Genomic DNA, 23387 nt, shown 5'->3' with positions numbered 1-23387 from the left:
CTTAGAAATTAGAGAGCTTAAATTTACGACAGGAAAGAAACCCATAAATACAAAAACCAGAGAATTTTAAGGCATTGCTATCTAAATCCAATTGAGAAGTGGAAATAAACACTGTTTGGATACTTGAAAGGAGCATTAATATGATGAGCTGAAATGGCTAGCAGAGATATCATCAATAAGAAGATAGTGCACTATTTCTTTAAAGGGTGCTTAACTTAGGAGAGGCCCTTGGGCAGATGAAAAAGAAGTGACCAATAATGAGCAAAGTTGCTATGGAAGAATTGCTTAGAGGAATAGAGGTTGTGAACTGTGGGATTGCAGCAAAATACAGGTCTCTTCTGTATTTTTATTCCTTGTGTTTCCATGGTATAGAATTCTAGGGCCTGTGGCTGCCTGTGGACCTTTATGCTGTCATATTAAGCAAATGTTCCTTTACTTCTCCATAAGCATATATATCCCATTTCCCCACTAATCTTGCAAATTTTAGAACAGACAAACACAGTACTTTATCGTTCAAAGACATTAAGTTTCTGTCATTAAAGGGCCAAGACTTGGAATTGGGGCAATCTATGTTAAAATCATGAGTCTAACATTCCTACATAAATTATATCAGAAGTCACTCCATTCTTACAAGCTTTAGTAACTTGTTTATCAACTATAAAAATGAGTGTGGGGAGTTACCATCTTTCTCCTAGATGCTGACAATAGTATTAACAGCTTTACTTATCTAATGTTGTGTTTGAGGGTTAAATAAATGACTGGTGTATCTTTTCTATGAGTTCAGGAGAATTGAATGAACTTTAATGCCATATTTCATAGGTCCTTAAGTACCCATAGCATAAGTAATATCATATTTTATTTTGTATTATATGCAAAGATAGAAAAACTAATAAAAAAGAATGTAGCTGCTCAACTATAGAGAAATTGTTATACTAAGTATATTTTAATCACTTAATGTAGCCATATAATGATTATAATTATAATTAAATTATATTATTATTAATATATAATTATGCAGTCATTAAAAATCACATATTAATAGGCTATATAACCACACAGTCAAGAGCTCAAATTATTGAGTCAGGAGAATAAACTAGAGTACAAAATTCTTTTACATGTTATTTTAATGGTTTTTAAGCCTAGAATTTAAAAACGTGTTCAGACACCATCCAAGCAATAATTTTGTGTGCAGGGTTATTATTTGAATATTTTTTTCTATTGACAAATTGATTCCATGTTAAATTTCCACCTAAACTTCTACCTAAAATAAAGTATTATTATTTTTCATTGTAACTTTGAATTATGTTCTCAGTCCTCCATATTCTCAGCCTAGTCTGTCAAACTTACACATCACTTTCATTTTCATTTTCAGGTAGCCAATTAGTGCTAGAGTATATTTAAGTTACGTACATAGGTGCTATTGTGCTGGGAATAATAACAGAATACATTTACTTAAGCAAAGAACACAGCATACCTGTGAAGTCTACAGAGAACCTTGTACCTACTTAAAATGGCACAAATAGCAGGTGTGTAAACTTCTTTCTTTGATCTACCCTTTCAACTCACTAATTGGAATTCTTGCTGACATATGTTCTCATTGAGGACCACATGTTCATTGTCAGTATTCCCAGGATGGATAGCGGCAAGAAGCTTTTTGTTTGCCACTCTAGTACTAGAAGCAAGGGAATGTTGCCTTCTGTATAATTTCCAGGTGTGTGTGATAGAAAGTCAAAATTAGCTGACCAAATATATGATAATTAGAGAAATTTAGAAAGTAACATCCTATAAAGAAGATGAGTCAAAGACATTCATTAAACGTGAGATTCTGTTGTCATTTTTATTCAACTATTTCTGCATTACATTTAAACTCTATGTAAAAGGATTAAATAAGATGCATTTGATATAAGAAATAAAAAGAGAAGTTGTTTTCATTCCTTCTTTCTTCCCATTCATCAAGCAGAAACTACTATGGTACAAAAAGTTTAAGTGTTGCTAGTTATACTGTAGATACTGTGGCATTTATGAATCAGCACTAGAGCCTCTCTTTAATTCACTAATTTCTTCCCTTGTATATGTCAAGTTTTATTTATCTTGTAATGATGCTTCATAAATAATTATTAGGATTTTTAAACGTTTTTTCTAAAACCATAGAATTTTGGTAAGTTACATAGTAAATCCCATGTATGACTCGCTAGTGATGTCTATGAATTGTCACTGAAAGAAAAAAGACTAAATCAGTTGGAAAACATTGGATTAGGAAAGATTTAAATTGTTTTGAGTATACACATCCTCAGAATTTTAATTACCATACATCTTGAAGTTTTGCAAGGAAGTTATAACAAGCAAATGTTGTATATGATTGACCACTTGAATATAGATTAATAAATGTATACTTCTGTTTTAATTTTTTAAATAATATTGTAATTTCATTTGAAGTTTTAAGAATATTGCATTTTTCTATCTATCTATCTCTATCTATCTACCTATTTATTTATTTTTGTGCATGTGTATGTGCATGCATGCCTGCAAACCATGGTGCATGTATGGAGGCCAAAGGCAACTTGAAGAAGTTTTCTTTTCTCTCTACCATATGGCTTTCTAGGACCAGACTCAGGTCATCAGATTTGGTAACTAGAACCTTTATCATCAAGGCTGTTTTATCAGATCTTATTGAAGACTGTGTGTGTGTGTGTGTGTGTGTGTGTGTGTGTGTGTGTGTGTGTGTGTATGCAGGTGTTTGAGTGTGTGCACACATGTGTGCTCTCTGACTGAATACTGAACTTGGCTAGACTGGTTGGCCAACAAACTATTAGGAACCACCTCTCTGTGCCTCTGACTCACTTGGGCTACAGGCAGGAGCTCCCAGTGCTTCATTTTAGCTAGGTGATAGATATCTCCATTCCGTTCTTCATTCTTGTACTGCAAGCCCACTCTTCACTCACTCAGTGACCTCCCCAGCCCCTACATTTAAGTTTTCACAAATGTAACCATGTGTACATGAGCTAGCAAAATGAACATTAAGTTCCAAATGTTCCTTTCTAAGATTTTTATGACATTGGAGATCAAATACAACCACATGTCCACATACATGTTGATGAAATATTTTTTGTCACATAAAGGAGTTTTAAGTTTTCTAGAATAAATTCCAAACAGTTAGTATACAGTATGTACTTTTTTTTTTTAATCAGGCGTTATTTACTCTCATGGCTGTTTTTCTGTTCCATCCAAATTTACCTTCCTTAGTGGTTACTTTCCTTTCATTACCGGTAACCTCTTAAATAGCTGTATCATAACATGTTTCTCTCACTACCTGCTAATGGGTGTTTGGTTTTCTTTCAGTCATGCAGCTGCTGGGCTTATTTTGGAACCATTTATATGAATATATATATATATTTTTTTTTTTTTTCCTTAAGAACGTGTTACTTGGGGCCACATGGCAAATTTGTGTTGATATTTATAATAAAATTTTCAAGAATTTCCGAAGTAGTTGTCATTTTTATGTGTCTACCAGGAAGTTTAAGTTCCATACTCTCAGTTTCCCTCCCTCTGTCTCTTTCTCAACTTCTTCCTTCCCTCCCCAACTCATCATTATTATTGTGTTTCTAGTGTCTCTATGTGTGATGACCCCCTAACTGACATATTTAGCTTGTGACTGCATAATGAACAATAGAACTATCACTACATAGTTTTGTGAACATTTATGCATATTTTTGCAAAGATTTGTTGAATGTTTTACTCAGTATTCTATAAGTTTGAAATCAGGTTGGATGTTTTAGAACTGAATCTGAATTGTCTTTAGTGTATTCTGTTAACTCTTCTTAATGATATGTATCTTTATTTTTTCTCATTTTCTAATTTTAAATTGTATTAGTGTATGTGAGAGGAAGGGTGGGTAAAGTTGCCTGTGGAGGTCAGAAGAGGGTGTCAGACCCCCTAGACCTGAGGCTACAGACAGTTGTGAACTCTCCAACACCAGTGTGGGTTCTGGGATCTGAACTGGCTCCTCTGGAAAGGCACCATACTCTTTTAACTTGGCTCTATTTTGTTTCTAAATTCTAATGCATAAGTCCTGAAAAAAACACTTTAAATTTGGGGATTTTTAAGTGTTGCTGTTACATACAAATGCAATTGATCTTTTTGTATTGATTTTGCAATATCCTAAATTGGTGTACTAATCTACTGTTTTCATATACCTTTCTTACATTTTCCAGGTATGTAATTGTGGTAGTTTGAATGGAAAGTGCTCCTCATAGGTGAGCATTTTAACAATGAGTTCCCAGTGTTGTCCTTTGGGGAGTTATTGAACCTTTAGGAAATGAGGCCTTGCTAGAGCAAGTATATAGCTGGGGATGGGCTTTGAGTTCCTAATCTCTCTCACTTCCTGTTTGTTTTCTCTGCTTTGTGTTTGTGTTTGAAGATATGATCTTTTAGCTTCCTGCTTTGGCTGTTTGCTACCAGGCCTCCCCTGCCATTATGGACTCCCAGTAACCACAATAAGTCCTCCTTCTCTAAGTTGCTTTTGGTCACAGCAACAGAAAAAGTAGGCAATGTGATAATCAAAACAAATGTGAGTCATTTCTCTCTTTCTTTTTTGTTTGTTTGTTTGTGTGTTTGTTTGCTGCTGTTTTGATTCCCAAGTTTTCTGAGACAGCTCACCCCTCCATTGCAATGCTAAACCAAAATGGAAACCAGAAACACTCTGGCTTTGATTTCACCTTGGAAAGCATTCAGTAATTTGTCATTATTTGTAATATTAGCTGCTAGTTTCCCACATACACTAAGCTGGAGGTTGAGAGATTTCCTTTCAATAGCTAATTTACTGAGAAGACATTTGGTGGAGTTTTGTAAAAACATGATAATGGTTAGCTTTATGAAATCCTCTTTTGTGATCTAATGAGATATCGTGTTTATACTTTTTGTGTTAATATCATGAATAATATTGTTTTCTAAATGTTAGGTCAACTTTGAATCTAAGGATAATCTCTATTTGATCAAGCAGTATTGCCCTTTTAATATATTGCTGGATTTAGTTTGCTAATGTTCTTAAAGGATTGTTACATTTGTGTTTAGAAAAGATATTACTTTCAGTATTCCCTTGAAATATCTTTGTTCAGTGTTAGTTTTAAGGTAATATTGACCTCTTTCATAAATACAGAGTGAAAAAGAGTCTATTTTAAATACAGTTGCCTAGTCTTGATACTATTCCTGCCCTGGTTGTTTCAGACGGTTGATCAGTGAAGTCAGCTGATGAGAACTTCATAGGAAAAACTGTATTGTTTATTTGTTTATTTATTTATTTGTTTATTTTGTTGTTGTTGTTCCTTTTTTTTGGGGGGGGGCATTTTTTTTCCCCTGACCAGAATAGTTAATTCCAGTAATCATGAAACTGGATGAAATTTAACAACTTTACACAATCCTAAAACTCTTAATTGCAATGAAATACAAGTGTGTCACCATTACTTCCAGCAGATTCTTTACACTGGTATCCCAGACCCTGGTGACACTTACCCTTTCTATGGCCACCACTAACCTAATTTTTGTTACTGTGTGTCAGCTTATTTTTCGTCACAATTTAAAACCATTCAACATATTTGCTTAGTTTATTTTATTTTATTTTTTTTTTAGTGTAATGATTTAGACATTCACTTAAGTTGTTGTATGTATCTTAATAATTTATTTATTTATATTTCTGAAAACTATTACAAATAATGTTATTTTAGGGGCCACATAAAAGGGTACCCAGGCTTTTCAGGAGTACAAGTTACTACAAAGAGTCACACCACACATCAAGTTCACACAGAGGTGAAAAAGCATAGCAGTTGTGCCCATGTCATGGGTTATGAGGGGATGGGGGACATTATACTCTGTGAAACCTAGTTCCAGAGTTAAGCAAAGGTCAGGGCCTTAGTACGTTTCCATTTGCCCAGCACCGTGGGGTTTATGGATTACCAGACCTTTCTCATGAAAGCATGCTTGTTGGGCACCAGGGTCCCAGATCAGTGGGGCTAGGGGCTGGTGACGCTCCACTTATGAGAAATTCTAATAGGTAAGAGAAACTTGGGAAACTAAAGGACATTCAAACATCCGCTATAGTTCTATGACTGTAGGCTGAGCTACTGACTAAATGAGACAATCAAAATAGTTTAGAACTTTTAGTGCCAAAAGTATTTTCTAGTGCCTAAGACATTGAACCATCTAAAATATTTTATTAGGCACTGGGTTGTAACTTGGTGGTAGAGCATTGGTCTTAAATGCATGAGATTCTGTATAGCAAAGATAAATAATGGATTATGGGAAATTGTTATGGTCAGTCACACAAACAGCTTAGTGAAACTCAGTGGATCACAAAACAAAACGAAAGACATGAATGTGGTAAAGGAACTTTAAGGAGGGTGTATATATACCTCTGTGTGTGTGTGTGTGTGTGTGTGTGTGTGTGTGTGTGTGTGTGTATGTGTTATGCCCAGATCACAAGGATTCTCAAAAGACCACCATGGAGACCAAATTCCATATGTAAAAGCAAAGAGCCTTTATTTTCAAGCTCTGGGCTTGGTCTCTCTATCTGTCCAATGCAGCAGTAAGAGCTGAGAGCCCAGAGCCCAGTCAGGGTGAGATTTTTATCATAGCAGAGGTTGGGGTGAGGGGATTTCCAGGGTTCAGGACCATGATTGGCTGACTTTTGTCTAACAGTACAGGGAATGTTTGGAATGTCAGGTATTTCCTCTTAGATTCAGGCCCTACTGGGTGGGGTCAGCTATGGCTTTTCTTGGGTACAAGTGTTGCCTGTCAGAAGTTGTGTCTGGGCCTCTAAGCCTGTCATGGCAGCTGTGAGGTCAAGCTGTTTTAGGGGCCCCTCCACATATGTATGAAATCAAACAACAAATTTAATGTTATTAAATATGTGTGTTCCTTTCTCTAATGCTAGCTACACAGATGGAGAAAAAGGAGATTTTAAGTATATATAAATAATTAGGACCTCAAGAGATTGCTTAGCTGTTAAAAATATTTGCTGCGGTTACAGAAGACCTGAGTTTGATTCCTAGAACTCACATCAGGAGGTTCACAACCACCTGTAACTCCAGCTTCAGGAAATCTAATGCCTTCTGTGGCTTCTGCAAGTACTCATACTCATGTGCATATACACACATTCAGACACATTCACGTAATTAAAACTAAAATAAACCTTAAAATATAACTATAAATGATCAGAGTTTTGCTAAATCAATAGCCATATTTCTAGAAGAACTAACATTGGTGAAATATTGACACTCAATATATTTCTTTTTGAAAACTATCTGTAGAGGTTGGGGATTTAGCTCAGTGGTAGAATGCTTGCCTAGCAAGTGCAAGGCCCTGGGCCTGATCCTCAGCTCAAAAAGAAAAAACAAAAAACTGTCTGTAGAATAATTGGTACAGAAAAGTTGTCTTGTTAAATTTTGAAAATTTGTGCTATTGAAGTTATAATTCAATTACGGTTTATTATTGATGCATTCAACTAACTTTTATTACACACTGACAACTTGAGAAGCACTACCCTTCCACACATAGGAACACAGATATTTATTTGAGCTATGAAGCAAGCTATAGATCCTCACTGAATCTTGCCAGAATAAATTTAGTTTTTATCCTAAAACCATACTTTTTATGTTAAAATAAAATAAAAACCAAACCAAACAGCAGTATCAGATTAGTATCAGACAGCAGTCCACATGTGACTAATGACTGTATTTGCTTTTCCTTGCAAATACTTGTTTGCATGTAATATTAATGTTTCCCTTGACTAAAATAATAATAATAAAGGAATATTTATTCAGTTACTGATGAGAATTCTAGTTGTTCTCATTTTGTGTTGAATGTGAATAATTTTTCAGGGGAAACATCCTCATTGAATAAGTGATTAGGTGTTGAACTGGTATGTGTCTATATAGCTGTTTAAATTTGCAGAGGTCTATGAAATACTTAAGGGTGTAAAAGTTGCATTTACTTCAAATGCTAGGAGCCCATTGTTAGTCTTGGTTGCATTATTTTAATTGTGGCACCTGTTATGGATGTGAAAAGTATCTTATAATTTGAACTTGAATAGGACAAATGATGTGCATTTTTTTCCATGTGCTTATTGTCCTCTTCATGAAGTGCTTGTTTCGATCTACTTCCCATTCAAACACTGGTCTAATTTTTCATTGAATTATATTTTTATGTATCCAGAATTGAAATTCTTTGCCCAATAATATGTATTAGAAAATTTTTCTCTCTCATTTGTTGGCTTGAATTTGGGGTTTTGTTTTGGTTTGGTTTTCCCTTGTCTTTTCTTTCTGTTCTTCATTTTTTGTGAGTTTTCCCCCCATTTTCAGGTTCATTAATTCCTCTTCCTAAATGTCCTTTCTCCTCCTAAAGCCATTCAGTAAATTTTATCTTAAATATAACATTCATTTTCAATTACAATATTTTGTTTTCTATTATGTACTGTTTGTATTTTAAAATTAAACAAAGGTACATTCATCATAACATTATTTTTGTTTTGTTTTGTTTTTCAAGACAGGATTTCTCTGTAGCTTTAGAGTCTGTCCTGGACTAGCTCTGTAGACCAGGCTGGCCTCAAACTCATAGAGATCCACCTTCCTCTGCCTCCTGAGTGCTGGCATTACAGGCGTGCGCCACTACTGCCCGCCCATCATAACATTATTTTATACCATTATGAGGATGTTTTTCTACTCTTCCTTAGAATTCCTTTTCTGGGAATTCTGATGGATTCATTAGTATCCCTTTCTTTCTCTGAAAATGGACACATATTCCTAGCTCTCTATGTCACATTTATTTTGGCATATTTACACTGGATCTAACATGTAGTTATGTTGTGTGTACTCTGGGTTCTGTTATATTTCTTTGAGAAGTGTCAATCATTGTTTTTACAAGCAATTCATTTGATTGGACAAAAGTTGTGATTCTCATGCTGCTGGTGTTGAGCAGCTGGAATCCAAGTTCTTGACACTGCTTTCCAGAGGGCTTGATTTTGCAGTAGGCAACCATGATTCATAGAGAAACTCAGAAGTTGCAGTAACTCAGGTATAGGAGTCAACTTCCTCTTACTCTCTCCTTGCTGGTGTTTTCTTACACATCCTGCTTCAGTCAGATTCTTGCCATCAGAACAATGGTTGACTGGCATTCTATGACTGTTCTAAGAGCCTAGCTTTGGTGCTGTTAGCTTCTGTCCATTCTCCATACTCTCCTTTTTCTTTTGACAGGCACTATCAGAGTTTATTATTCTGCAGAGCACTGACTCATTAACTCTTTGTACCTCTATACTACTACAGAAGTTTCAAATAAGTCGCATCTTATTTAGTTGAAAGGCTATATTGATTTCTTTTCTTCTTGAAATATGTTTTGATAGTTTGTTTTTTGATGAACTTTTATCTAAATTTATTCTTAAAATCTTGCTTAAAATATACTCTTATCTATTCTGCATTGTAGGGATAATTTTCAACGTGGGGTGGTTTGCCCCAAGAGATATTGGCAATGTCTACAGACAATTTTTGAATGTCAAGACTATGGGTTGCTACTGGCATCTAGTGGGTAGAAATCATGGATGCTGTTAAGCCTTTTTAGATGCCTGACATACAGGAGTCATGAGCTGATGTAACATTCTTCACTGAATCTGGACACTAATTTGTTTCTCTTATTTCTTATTAATCAATCCATCTAAAGATTCATAAATTATATTGCACCTTTGAAAGAAACAGCTATTTGTTCTTTTCTATTTAATTTTATTCATTGTTTTCGTTTGTTTGCTTGCTTGTTTTATCTCAGTTTCCTTGGATGAAATGTGTTCTTCTATAACTTTCTATAGCACAAGCTTAAGGAATTATTTTTGAGGCTTCTTTTCTACCACTAGCTGAGTCAAAAATGTTTCTTTAAGAATTCTATAGCTGCTGCATACATTATTTTTCATGGAATTCAAAAAGGTACAAAATTCCTTGTGATTGTTTTTCTGCCCATGGATTATGAAAGCATGCTTTTACATTTTCAGGTAGTTTATGATTTTTTAGAAATCTTATAATAGCTAAATACTAATATAACTTTCTTTGATTAGATGTGACATAACATTTCAGCATTTTCAATTTGTGACCCCCTCTCACCAGGAAAAATGTATATGACCACAGTCCTAGAAATATATGAAATATTTATGTAATATATTTTAGAACAATATTTTAATACACACAATCTTTACCATTTATTGAAGATGAAAGGAAATTTCCATACTAATAACATGAGAATGCTTATTTATTTTCAGGTAATATATTAAATTAAATCTTAGCAGAATATTTAACACCAAAGTATATAATGTTTCATCAACTTTTTTTAGTATTGATTGATGTTTTGCTTTTGTAATTGTCATTGCTAAGAATACTTCACATAAATACATAGTACAAAATGGCCACTTGAGAAATGGTTGGAACATTCTGTACAAACCCCAAGCCAAAATCCACTTAATGTTCACTTCTAAAATGTATATGAACAACTTACATAGAAAATGTTCAAAATTAAATATTATAACAATATAATCGTAGATGTATGAATTTATACCTATATGATGAGGAATGATAGGAAGATATTTCAAATTACTTTTGCATAATTAAAATATAATAATAGAATATTTTCTGTGTAAGATAAAAATACTGAAATCCATAATCTACAGTCATCCTGAATCTAAGCCATGTTGCTTCAGTTAGTAGCTGTGGGCTTGTGTGATGTGATGTCACACTGTGCAGATTGTGCATGCTTCACAGTCAAGGCTGTGGTGAAATCGTGAGATACAACATGGGAGAGTGCTGACAGAAATACCCCAGATTCATTATCCATTTAATTTAAATTAATTTTGTTTGTTACACATTTAGAAAACATGACAAATTCTGTTTTATTTCCAGATTCAGTTGCAGGACGAGAACGTGTGCTGTGACCCATGTTTCAAGAAGCTGTAAAATGACACACTGTGTGCTATTTTTCTGTCTACATTAATAACAACTCCACCTATGAGCTGAGCACTTATCAGTGTATTAAAAGAAATCATATTCTGCTATCAGTTAAGTGAGATGCTTTACTGCTGTGGATCAAACCAGTGACTTAATAACATTTCTCTGTTTTTGTAAATCTGTCTGGATTCTTCTCACCTCTTCTCATCTTCCTCTCATCTGTTAGGTAACTCTAGGAGTGGTTTATTTTAAACAGCAGCTGAAAGCAGACTCTTATGCATTTCTTTTTTTCTATTTTTAGTTCTACTTGTTTTGCTGCACGTGTCTCTAAGCTTTGTAAATGTGTAATGGAGTTGTCAGACATCTTGTATCTTCTTGATGGTTTGATCCTTTTACTTTATGTTCTTAGTTCTGAGATGTGTCTAACATTAAAACTACTGTCATACTCTTGCCCCCCTATTGCCAAGCCTGAGCTCAAGAGTTATGCCTTTTCAGGCAAATGCTCAACCACTGAGCATCACCTGTTCTCCACATTTTTTTTTAAATTTTGCATTGGATATCCTTTTTCATTCTTTCACATTTAATCTACTTTTGCCTCGAGCTTGGAATGAATGTATTAAGTGTAGAATAAAGTTGGGTTTCAAATGTTATGTGATGTGAGAGTCTATTCCTTATGCATGGCCTATTTTGAGCATAGTTGATACAATTGTCAGTCATGTGTGTAAAGATTGTTTTGTTTGAGGTTCTTTGTGTTTATATTTTTAAATATCATTTCTTATATACCTTTCTTGATCCTTTTTAAAAATCTCATCTATCTTGACCCAAGTAATTTCTTTTTTATTTACTTATTTTTGATGTTTATCTTAGTTTTTTTTTTTCCTGTTACTATGATAAAATACTGTGACAAATCAGAAGTTGTAGTACATAATGGTTCAGAAATCACAGCTGCAGGACCTTGAAGTAGCTACTCAGGATGTGTGCATAGCTAGAAGAGAATAGTGAATGCATACGAACCTGGTCAGCTTGCTTTCTTCATTTTATACAGCCAAGCATTGTCCCAATTGAGGAAATGGTCCTATCCAAAGTTAAGACCTTCCCATAGCTATCAATGTAATTAAGACAATGAAAAACTAATATTCCCAGATGATCTCTATGATCCCTCATAGGTGTGCCCAGAGACCAGCCTCCTACATATCTAGTTGACAATTAATGCTAACCATCAGAGTGATGCCTTACTAGAGGGGAGAGTATTTGGCTTCATTTTCTGAGACACTCTTGTGCTGTTTTAATCCTTCTACTCCAGCCTTGTTTGTAATGAGATTATAGTTTTGCCACAATGCTTGACAAGTAATGTTTTCTGATGTGATTAGCTACTGTTGATTTATTATTTATGTATTTCTTTCTATATAGTAGCTACCCAGTTTCTTATATTCTTGAGATTTAGCATGCCATTGTCTACTAATACTTAATGATACTCTAATATTTTACATATGATAGACATCACAGTAATGTGTTCTATCCACTAGCCCCCAGCCATAACCACTAATTTAGTTGCTTGCAGTGGAGACAGAATTTCCCTTAGAAATTAAATATCCATGGGCAGATGTGGATGCACTCATATGACTTTCATGTTCTCTTATTTATAAATATGAATTTTTGTGATATCCTTTTTAATTTATAGTATTTATTTTGTTCTATTATTTCAGAACCTACCATTTTATACTCTTAAGCTCAATTAGAGAAAGATTTAATAATTGTAGCTAGTGGAAATATTTTCATTTATTTGCTTCTATTAAATAAAATAATTGAATTTTGTAGAACACTTGAAAAATATACTATACAGGACTAACATATGCTTTCATTTAAAGAGATACATTAATAAAGGAACAACCTCTAAGATACAGTGTATGTAACATGTCACATCACCTTGACAAATGACTTCCCTGGTACTGGCCAACTATTTCTGTGGAGCCACAATGTCCACAGTGTGTTATGGAAATCAAACATTTTCATGGCACAGACAGTTTGAAAATATGAACTGGTGACATGAAATTCTGGCATGCTTTGTTCTGTGGCTGATGATTCCTAATTTGCCAAGAGTTTAAGATAATGTGTTTTAATTCTATTAACCTGGACCAGGGATTAACTATATTAAGTAATAAGTACCTGGAGGCTGGAGAGATGGCTCATGGGTTAAAAGCACTTGCTGTGTTTGCAGAAGACCCATGTTTTGTTCCCAACACCTACTTCAGGTAGCTCATACGTGCCTGTAGCTCAAGATCCAGCAGATATGAAGCCTTCTTCTTGCCTCCATATGAACCTGCAGACACGTATCACATAAACATGGACACACACAGAGATATAATTTAAAATAAAAATAAACCTTAAAGAATGAATTTAAAATCAGGAATTTAGAAAAAATTACAGTGATTTCTATTACATATTTAGCACTTACCACAGTATTGGCATAAAATAATGTAAAATGGACATGGAATGAAGGAAAAATCAAGAGTTCTTATGACAATAATCCTAACAATGGCTGCTGTCAATCAATAGGCAGTGATGATGGATTGGACATGTAGTCCTGTTAAGGATCCCTGATTGCTCAGCATAAAATACATGCAAACTGTTTAATTCTGTTTGGTGGGTTCTCAGCTATATTCTTTTTTTTTTAATTTTTTATTATTATATTTGTGTTTCAATTTTATACATCAGCCATGGGTTGCCCTGTCCTCCTCCCTCCTGACCCCACCCTCACACTCTTCCCATCCCCTCCCCTCCATTCCCATCTCCTCCAGGGCCAAGACTCCCCTGGGGATTCATTTAAACCTGGTGGATTCAGTACAGGCAGGTCCAGTCCCCTCCTTCCAGGCTGAGCAAAGTGTCCCTGTGTAAGCCCAAGGTTCCAAACAGCCAGCTCATGCACTAAGGACAGGTCCCAGTCCCACAGCCTGGATGCCTCCCAAACAGTTCAAGCCATTCAATTGTCTCACTTATCCAGAGGGCCTGATCTAGCTGGGGGCTCCACAGCCTTTGGTTCATAATTCATGTGTTTCCATTTGTTTGGCCATTTGTCCCTGTGCTTTTTCCAATCTTGGTCTCAACAATTCACTCTCTTACAGTCCCTCCTCTCTCTCGACAACTGGACACCTGGAGCTCCACCTGGGGCCTGGCTGAGGATCTCTGCATCCACTTCCATCAGTTATTGGATGAGCGTTCCAGCTCGACTGGTAGTGTGTTTGGCCATCTGATCACCAGACTAAGTCAGATCTGGCTTTCTCTTGACCATTGCCAGCAGTCTACAGAGGATGCATCATTATGGATTTCTGGGAACCTCACCAGCACTCTGCCTATTCCTGTTTCTCATGTGGTCTTCATTTATCATGGTCTGTTATTCCTTGTTCTCCCTTTCTGTTATTGATCCAGCTGGGATCTCCTGCTCCCCTAAGCACTCTTTCCCTCAAACCTTGCCCTTCATTACTTCCACTGTCATCCAGGTTGTTCCTGTAGATCTCATCCATTTCTCTGTCATTGGGTGATCCCTGTGTCTTTCCTAGGGTTCCGTTTTCTAGGTACCCTCCCTGGAGTTGTGTAGCAGTCTTTGTTTTACCTCTAGTATCCTCCTATGAGTGAGTGCATACCATGTTTTTTCTTCTGAGTCTGGGTTACCTCACTCAGGATGATTTTTTTCTAGATCCATCCATTTGCCTGCAAACCTCATGATGTCATTGTTTTTCTCTGCTGAGTAGTAATCCATTTGTGTATATGTACCATATTTTCTTTATCCATTCTTCAGTTTAAGGGCATCTAAGTTGTTTCCAGGTTCTGGCTATTACAAACAAAGCTGATATGAACATAGCTGAGCAAATGCCCTTGTGGTATGATTGAGCATTCCTTGGGTATATGCCCAAGAGTGCTATAGCTGGGTCTTTGGGGAGATTGATTCCCAATTTTCTAAGGAAGTGTCATATTGATTTCCAAAGTGGCTGTACAAGCTTGCATTCCCACCAGCAGTGGAGGAGAGTTCCCCTTGCTCCACATCCTCTCCAGCATAAGCTGTCTTCTGTGTTTTTTATCTTAGCCAAAAGCAATCTATAGATTCAATGAAATCCCCATCAAATTACCAACACAATTCTTCACAGATCTGGAAAGAATAATATTCTTAAAGTAACTGTTGAAAATAATTCAGTAAAATAGTCCCATGTCCCGACCCATCACTGGAGAAAGTGCTACCTGGGATTATAGCCTTTGACTCCAAGACTTCTTTCCAGATATTCCTGCTTTGGATTGCTTGACATCATACAACTTAAATGGCTTCATCAATATGAGATGGGAACAATCACAGTAATTAATGTATTCAATGCTATAAAGACTAAATGAGGTCTGGGGAGATGGCTTGGTTAGTAAAGGGCTTTCTGCAAAAGGTTATCTCTAGAACTCATATAAAAGCCAGGCATAGTGGTGACAGAGGAAGGTGGATCTTTGTGAGTTCAAGCCCAGCCAGGGATACATACAGAGACTTTCGTTAAAGGAGAAAGGAAGAAGGGAAGTGAATGGAAGGGAAAGGAATGTGAGGAAGGGAAAAAGAGAGAGAGAAAGAAAGAAAGAAAGAAAGAAAGAAAGAAAGAAAGAAAGAAAGAGAGGGAGAAAGGGAGGGAGGAAGGAGGAAGGAAGGAAGGAAGGGAGGAAGGATTGGAAGGAAGGAATGGAGAGAGGGAGGGAGGGAGGGAGGAAGGAAAGGAAAGAAAGGAAGGAAGGAAGGAAGGAAGGAAGGAAGGAAGGAAGGAAGGAAGGAAGGAAGAAAACATAGACCAAAAATTAAGTAAATATAGCTTGGCAATGGTAGTGCACACCTTTAATCCCAGCACTCAGGAGGCAGTGCCAGGAGGATCTCTATGAGTTCAAGGCCAGCCTGGTCTATAGAGCAAAATCCAGGACAGGGACCAAAACTATACAGAAACCTTGTCTTGAAAAATCAAAAGAAATAAAAAAGTAAATATGTTGTGGATATCACTCTGTGTAAATAAAATTCTGATTGGCCAGTGGCCAGGCAGGAAGTATAGGCGGGACAAGAGAGGAGAGAATTCTGGGAGGTGCAAGGCTGGAGAAAGAAGCTGCCAGCCACTGCCATGACAAGATGTAAGGCAATGGTAAGCCACAAGCCACGTGGCAAAGTATAGATTAATAGAAATCGGTTAATTTAAGATAGAAGAACTAGATAACAAAAAGCCTGCCACAGCCATACAGTTTGTAAGCAATATAAGTTTCTGTGTGTTTACTTGCTTGGGTCTGAGCATCTATGGGCCTGGCGGGTGACTCTGGGGCCAGGCAGGAAAAATCTAACTACATAAAAAAGATAATTTAAAATCACTTGCTGATCTTGTAGGGACCAAAGCTTGATTGCCATCATTGACATGGTGACTCACAACCATCCATAACTCCAGTTTAAGTGAATGTGTTTCCCTCTTCTCACCTCCAAGGGCACTCAGAACACATGTAGTGCACATATGAAAATGCTTATCATAGAACTTCAAACACAATAAATACTAAATGCATGTTAGTGTTATTATTAATCCACAGTAATAGACCATCTTATACTCATAGGCATGTGAAGATGAGTCCTGAGTTCTATAACCTTTAAAGAATCCAGGAAATGTTGTCTACAGTGTTAAGCATACTTTGGTCTCAATGTGCTACCCACATCCCACTTCTTCAATGTGCACCAAACTTCATGCCTCTGACAGAATCCTAACACTAAACCAATGATATATTTTTAATCTTCCACAAGCAGTGAGCTCTATTCCTTCAGGTCCTTGCAGTTTTCATTGGTCTTAGGATCTAACCTATTTGTTCTCATTCAGTAGAGTATAGCTCATAAATCTAAGGGACTTTTGGTAATATGCCTCTTTAGTACTCACACCTAGTTTGGTGTGTATATGATAAATCTTTCAAGTAACTTTCAAAACACTACAAAACAGGACACTGCCTTTACCACAGCCATGACTGACAAAAGTAAGAAATTCATGAGATGTGTATTCTGAATATAAAAGTGTTGGATCCACAAAGATTGAACCCAAATCCTTGAAATTTTTCTCTATCCTAAATGTAAGTTCCATTTTTTCTCCATATGCTCCTGTTACAGGCATTTTTCTATCATGATCATGACCTTTCACCTGTCTCAGAAAGATTCAATGTGGACAGAGATGTCTATCTATTGTGAATCAGAATTATCTTGTCATTTTAGAAATCCTGGTGACACATGGCAACTGGAAGGATCAATCTTCCTGTTGGCAGAGCCAGAATAATTAATAGAATGAGGGAAATAATGAAAATGTTCACATAGAAATGTCTTCTAGAGACTTGCAGCAGAATGGGGAAGAGTCTCTAAAGACAGGAGGCTCTAAGGTACAAAAGGTGTAAAAATTGGCCACTGAGACCATGTTTTTCAAAGATATTTATAACTATTTCACCAACACCATGGAGCATAGCTTTTTGAGGTACCCCACTGAATGTGTGACTTGGTAGTCATGGCAATGGAAGAATAATGCATTGATAGCTAGGTCACTCTAATGCTAATGAGCTTATTAAAATGCAGCAACTAAAGGTAAAAATGGGGAAGATCATAAGAACACCACCTGGGATTCCACCCACCCTACACTACCCCCTGTCCCATACATAGCTGAATATAATATTTGGACCTACTAGAGGATAAAAGAGAAGGTAGGTTAATTCAAAACATAACTCCAGAATAAACTGTCTTTGAGGTGATCACCCAAGATGGGGTAGGACTTCTCATTGACACACTTGGTTTTGGTGTTCCATATGCTTGAAAGTAAGCCTTCATCCATGTCCCAATAAGTATGCCCAGTAAAATCATCAATTTATCAAGTGGGGCTTGAATGGAATTGTTAATTTTTCTGCCCTTTGCACCATGTATGGAGTGAATAGACATTTGGTAACACTTATTGGGAAGGGCAATGTAAAAATATACATATATTTAAATAGTAGGAAAATGCCCCACCATCCCCAGAACCAATCTAAGATAAATTATATCACATTGCTTAGAAAATGGAAATCCAGATATAATCCAGGGTTATTCAGATATGTACAGTTCAATCACACAAGCCCTTAAAAGCAGAATTCTACTTGCAAGGGTCAATCATGATGTTGGGTTGAAAAATCTAAGAAATAATATGTGTAGTGTATGGAAGCTATAAATGTCAAGGAAATGAGTTTGAATCTAGAGCCTTCAGATTGCAATACAATTGAGAAACACCTCCATTTTACTCCACTGTACTCCATTTCAGACTTCTGACGTCTAGTGCTATCAAACAGTAAATTATATCATTCAAGTCATTTCCTTTGAGGAAGTCTAACAGAAGCAATAATAATTTAAAAAAAATAACACAACACAAAGTACTTAATGAAGAAGAATGGGTATAACTATGACACTGTATGCAAAAAGTAGTGCTTCTCAGGAATGAAACAGATTAACTGAGTACTTTTATCCAAAAGTGGTTTGAAATTAGTCTGGCAGTCAAGTTTCTGTGCCTGAGAACTATGGCCACAAAATAATAGGGTCTGTCCAAGTCTTTCAATTGTGAAGAGCACAAAGTTGAACATGCTAGCTCTCATTCTAACTTACAGTAGAGTTGATGGGGTATCCTATACAGTGAGCAATGTTTGCAACTGAATTCACCCTACTGACAAAGGTCCATGAGACTAGGAAGCTCTGTGGGTAGAGAGGTACATGGGGACTCTACCAATCTCTGTTGCATGACTAATGTATGAACTCTTTGTATGAACATTCTTTTTTATGATCTTATCATGCACACCCTGTAGAATGATATTTCATGAACAAATTATGGCCCTTTCTCAGCTTGGAATGTCTTAGGTCAGCTTCAACTTACTGAACATAGTTGAACTCTCCCTGAATTAATACTGAAAGTCAGATACAATAGTTAGTATGGAACCATGAAAGATACACATACATTTCTATCCTTGACTCTAAAGCCAGAACCACATGGCCAAAGCTGCCAAGTTCTGCTGCTTGTTAAATTACATCTTGTTCAATTACATCGTCATCAGCTTTCTATTTTTGATGGTTTCCTTTGCTGCCTAAGCTTGGCTGTCCTGAAACTTGCACTATAGACCAGGCTGGCCTTGAACTCAGCAATCTGCTTGCCTTTGTCTCCTGAGTGCTGGGATTAAAGGCATGTACCACTTAGCCTGGACCCAAGCTCTTCTTTAACTCCTTTTCACAAGTTAGAAGTTTAGTTAGTTGGGGTTTTGTCTAGAGGTCAACATTCCCTTTATTTCCATTTAACATCAGGATTTCCTTTTATCTGTTTATCTCTTTGAACCAAGGATTTGGCTCCATTATACTTCCTGGTGCCCCCTTTCTCCTCAATATGTACATTTTGTTCTTTTATTTACCACCTTATAAATCTTCCTAAGAGTGTACACTAGTAACCACACGAAAGAGTCTATACTAGGCTAATTTAGGATTTGCTTTGTAAATGCAATTAATCCAAAATCTTCACTTTAGCCTCAGGCAGACATTTTGGATAAGGGCAAAAAGGAGACATATTCTTCACCAAAATATCATAATAACAGTCTCTAGGCCACATATTAACATTCATCTCTGAAACCTCTTGAGCCAGGCCCCTACAGTTAAAATCAGCTTGATCACCATTGTCTTCCATGTTCCTACTAGGATGACCCTTTAATCCCCACTTAAAGCATTCAACTATTTTTCCTTTTTTATATATAACTTAATTTAATTTTACATATCAGCCATGGATTCCCCTGTCCTCCCTCCTCTCCCCCCTCCCCTACACTTCCCTCAACCCACCCTGCATTCCCATCTCCTCCAGGGCAAGGCCTCCCCTGGGAGATTCAGCTCAGCCTGGTAGATTCAGTCAAGGCAGGTTCAGTCCCCTCCTCCCTTCACCCAGGCTGAGCAAAGTGTCCCTGCATAGGCCCCAGGTTCCAAACAGCACTAAGGACAGGTCCAGGTCCCATTGCCTGGGGCCTCCCAAACAGTTCAAGCTAATCAACTGTCTCACTTATCCAAAGGCCCTGATCCAGCTGGGGGCTCCTCAGCTTTTGGTTCATAGTTCGTGTGTTTCCACTAGTTTGGCTATTTGTCCCTGTGCTTTTTTTCAATCATGTTCTCAACAATTCTCACTCATACAATCCTTCCTCTTTCTTGCTGATTGGACTCCTGGAGCTCCAGCGGGGGCCTGGCTGCGGATCTCTGCTTCCACTTCCATCAGTCATTGGATGAGATTTCTAGCAGGACAGTTAGGGTGTTTGGCCATCCCATCACCAGAATAGGTCAGTTTAGGCTTTCTCTCCACCATTGCCAGTAGTCTACAATGGAGGTATCTTTGTGGATTTCTGGGGACCTCTCTAGCACTTTGCTTCTTCCTATTCCCATGGGGGTCTTCATTTATCATGGTCTGTCTTTCCTTGTTCTCCCTCTCTTTTCTTGATCCAGCTGGGATCTCCCGCTACCATAAGCTCTTTCCCCTAACCCTTGCTCTTTATTACCACCCCCTCCCCAGAGTCCCAGAGTCCACATTCCCCCAAAAAGAAAAATTATGGTCAGGCCTATCAAAGCAATACCCCTGTCCCTCATATCAACCTCTACCTTAGTGTTTCTATTGTTGTGAATGGACACCATGATCATATATATGATCATGCCACCTCTTCTAAATGGAAACAGTTTGTTCTGGCTTAGTTTCAGAGGTTTAGTTCATTATAGGCACAGTGAGAAGCATGCTGGCATGTAGGCAGACATGGTACAAGAAAAGAAGCTAGGAATTCTACATCTTGATTTGTAGGTAGCAGTGAGAGAACTGACCTGAGCTTCTGAGACATCAAGGCCTGCCTCACAGTGATACATTCCCTCCAACAAAGCCACACCTCTTAATAGTACCACTCACTATGGAACAAGTACTCAAACACATAAATCTATGGGGATCATTCCTGTTCAAACCACTACACCATAGATGTAGCTGCAAGCAGAGACACATAAAATTAGTGAATGAGAGATACCCTTGGTGGCCAGAAAAAGATGTCTGATTCCTGCTTCTGGGGTTACAGGTACTTATGATATCTTACATGGTTTCTGAGCACCAAACTCCTGTTCTCTGGGAGAGCAGCAAGTGCTCTTAACACTGAGCCACCTCACCAACCCTGAGCAAGGTATGTTAAGGTCTCCACTTTAGCCAGCATATATCAATTTATATACTCATAATGGCAATAATATCAAATAGAACATATAAGCTGTATATTAGAGTAGAGTCAAACATGTATGTTAACCATAGCAAACATATATTGCTATGTAAATTGGTATATATGAATATATATTAACATGAATGTACCTATATAAGGCATATAACAGTCAAGGGTATGTAGGTTGCACAAACCAGACCTTAGGAATCAAAGTTGTATAAACAGGAAAAGAGGAGTGGATCTGGAAGGAGTTGGGGGAGGAGTGAAAATGATCTAAAACACTGAACAAAATTCTCAAAAGACTAACAAATATCAGAAAAAGGAAAACATATATAAAATTCACTTATACACATAAATAATTACAAGGTAGATTGCTACTTTAGTCTGTTAGCTATACATATAGAGACAGACATGTCTCTATATGGCTTTGATCATGTACATTTTGTACTTAGAGCAGTTCAACATCTAACATTTATTTTTGACTTAGATTATTTACTAGCCTCTTACAGAATGAAAAGTTAAATTATTCAACATTTTATTTTTTAGCAAAACTGATAATTTGACAAATTATTTTTAAAACTAATAAACTTAATTTGTATACCTATAGAGGTTCCACACTATGTTGCATTGTCTACACTAGCAGAAAAACATTACTTAAACAATAATGTATCATTGAATACATGCAATAAATAACTACATAGAAACATGTGTAAACACAGTGGATATAGATTATATGTCTCTAAATGCACATAAGAATCCCAGAAAGTAAAAATAGTTAAACAGCTCAGGTAAAGCCACCAATTTGTATTCAACAAGCCTTTGCCTCAGAGTATATTGGAGATGGTTACCATGTCATCCTTCTCAATTGCTCTGTATTCTCAGGGGCCTGCAACAAGGTTTTTATCTTACCCTAACAAGTATCATTTACAGATTTCTTAGAGCATCACCTCTCATCATTAGCTAACTTCTTCAGTGAGTATTCTCTCAAGGTATCTTTCTCCCCTGCCATTATCTCTGCACATTGACTTTACAACCTTCCTAAGAAGTAGCATGAATCAATGTGTGTATCTAAATGTGTATGTCTCACCAGGTCCTTGAACTGCTGCAACGTTCTGTGTATTCATATGAAACATTAAAAAAAATGGTCACTGTTACACATGGGGGGAAATAATCAGTGTACAACAGTGAAGTTCAGATACTAGAGATGACAAAGTCATGCAGACACATAAAAGACCTTATTCAAAAAATTAGCACATTAGCTTAGGAATTTAAATCTCATGTATCAGTTACATGTGAAATATAGCTAGAGATTTTCTGGCCCTGCCTGGCCCATGGTCAGGACAAATCTCTCTCACCTGCCAGTCCCAAAGCTGCTCAGACCCAACCAAGTAAACACACAGAGACGTATATTATTTATAAACTGTATGGCTGTGGCAGGCTTCTTGCTAACTGTTCTTATATCTTAAATAAACCCATTTCTATTAATCTATAAACTGCCACGTGGCTTGTGGCTTTTGGCTTACCAGTATCTTAACATCTGCTTCTCATCATGGTGACTGGCAGCATCTCTCTGCCCCAGCCTTCCACTTCCCAGAATTCTCTTCTCTCCTTGTCCCACAAATACTTCCTTCCTGGCTACTGGCCAATCAGTGTTTTATTTGTTTTTTTCTGTTGTTGTTGTTTTTTTTTGTTGTTGTTGTTGTTTTTGTTTTTTGGTTTTGTTTTGTTTTGTTTTTTTTTGAGACAGGGTTTCTCTGTGTAGCTTGGCACCTTTCCTAGAACTCGCTTTGTAGACCAGGCTGGCCTCAAACTCACAGAGATCCACCTGCCTCTGCCTCCCAAGTATGGGATTACAGGCGTGCACCGCCACCACCACCTGACAATTTATTTATTAACCAACATATTTAACATACAGAATATCCCACAGCACTTCCCCTTTTCTTTTTTCAAAAAGGAAGGTTTAACTATCACAAAATAAAATTACATATAACAAAACAATTATCAAGCAAGAATTACAGTTACAATATCTAATCTATTTATAATCTCTAGTCTATTTTTATTTGGCAAAATTAAAGAAGATATCCTATCTATCTTATATTTGTGAGTCTAAAGTTTCATATCTAATTTGTCTTTTATCATAACTGAGGAAATTATAACAATCATGTCTTCAACTCCATC

The sequence above is a fragment of the Onychomys torridus genome, chromosome 3, assembly GCF_903995425.1.
Source record: "Onychomys torridus chromosome 3, mOncTor1.1, whole genome shotgun sequence".
NCBI classification, from domain to species: domain Eukaryota; kingdom Metazoa; phylum Chordata; class Mammalia; order Rodentia; family Cricetidae; genus Onychomys; species Onychomys torridus.
This window is presented reverse-complemented; position numbering follows the sequence as displayed.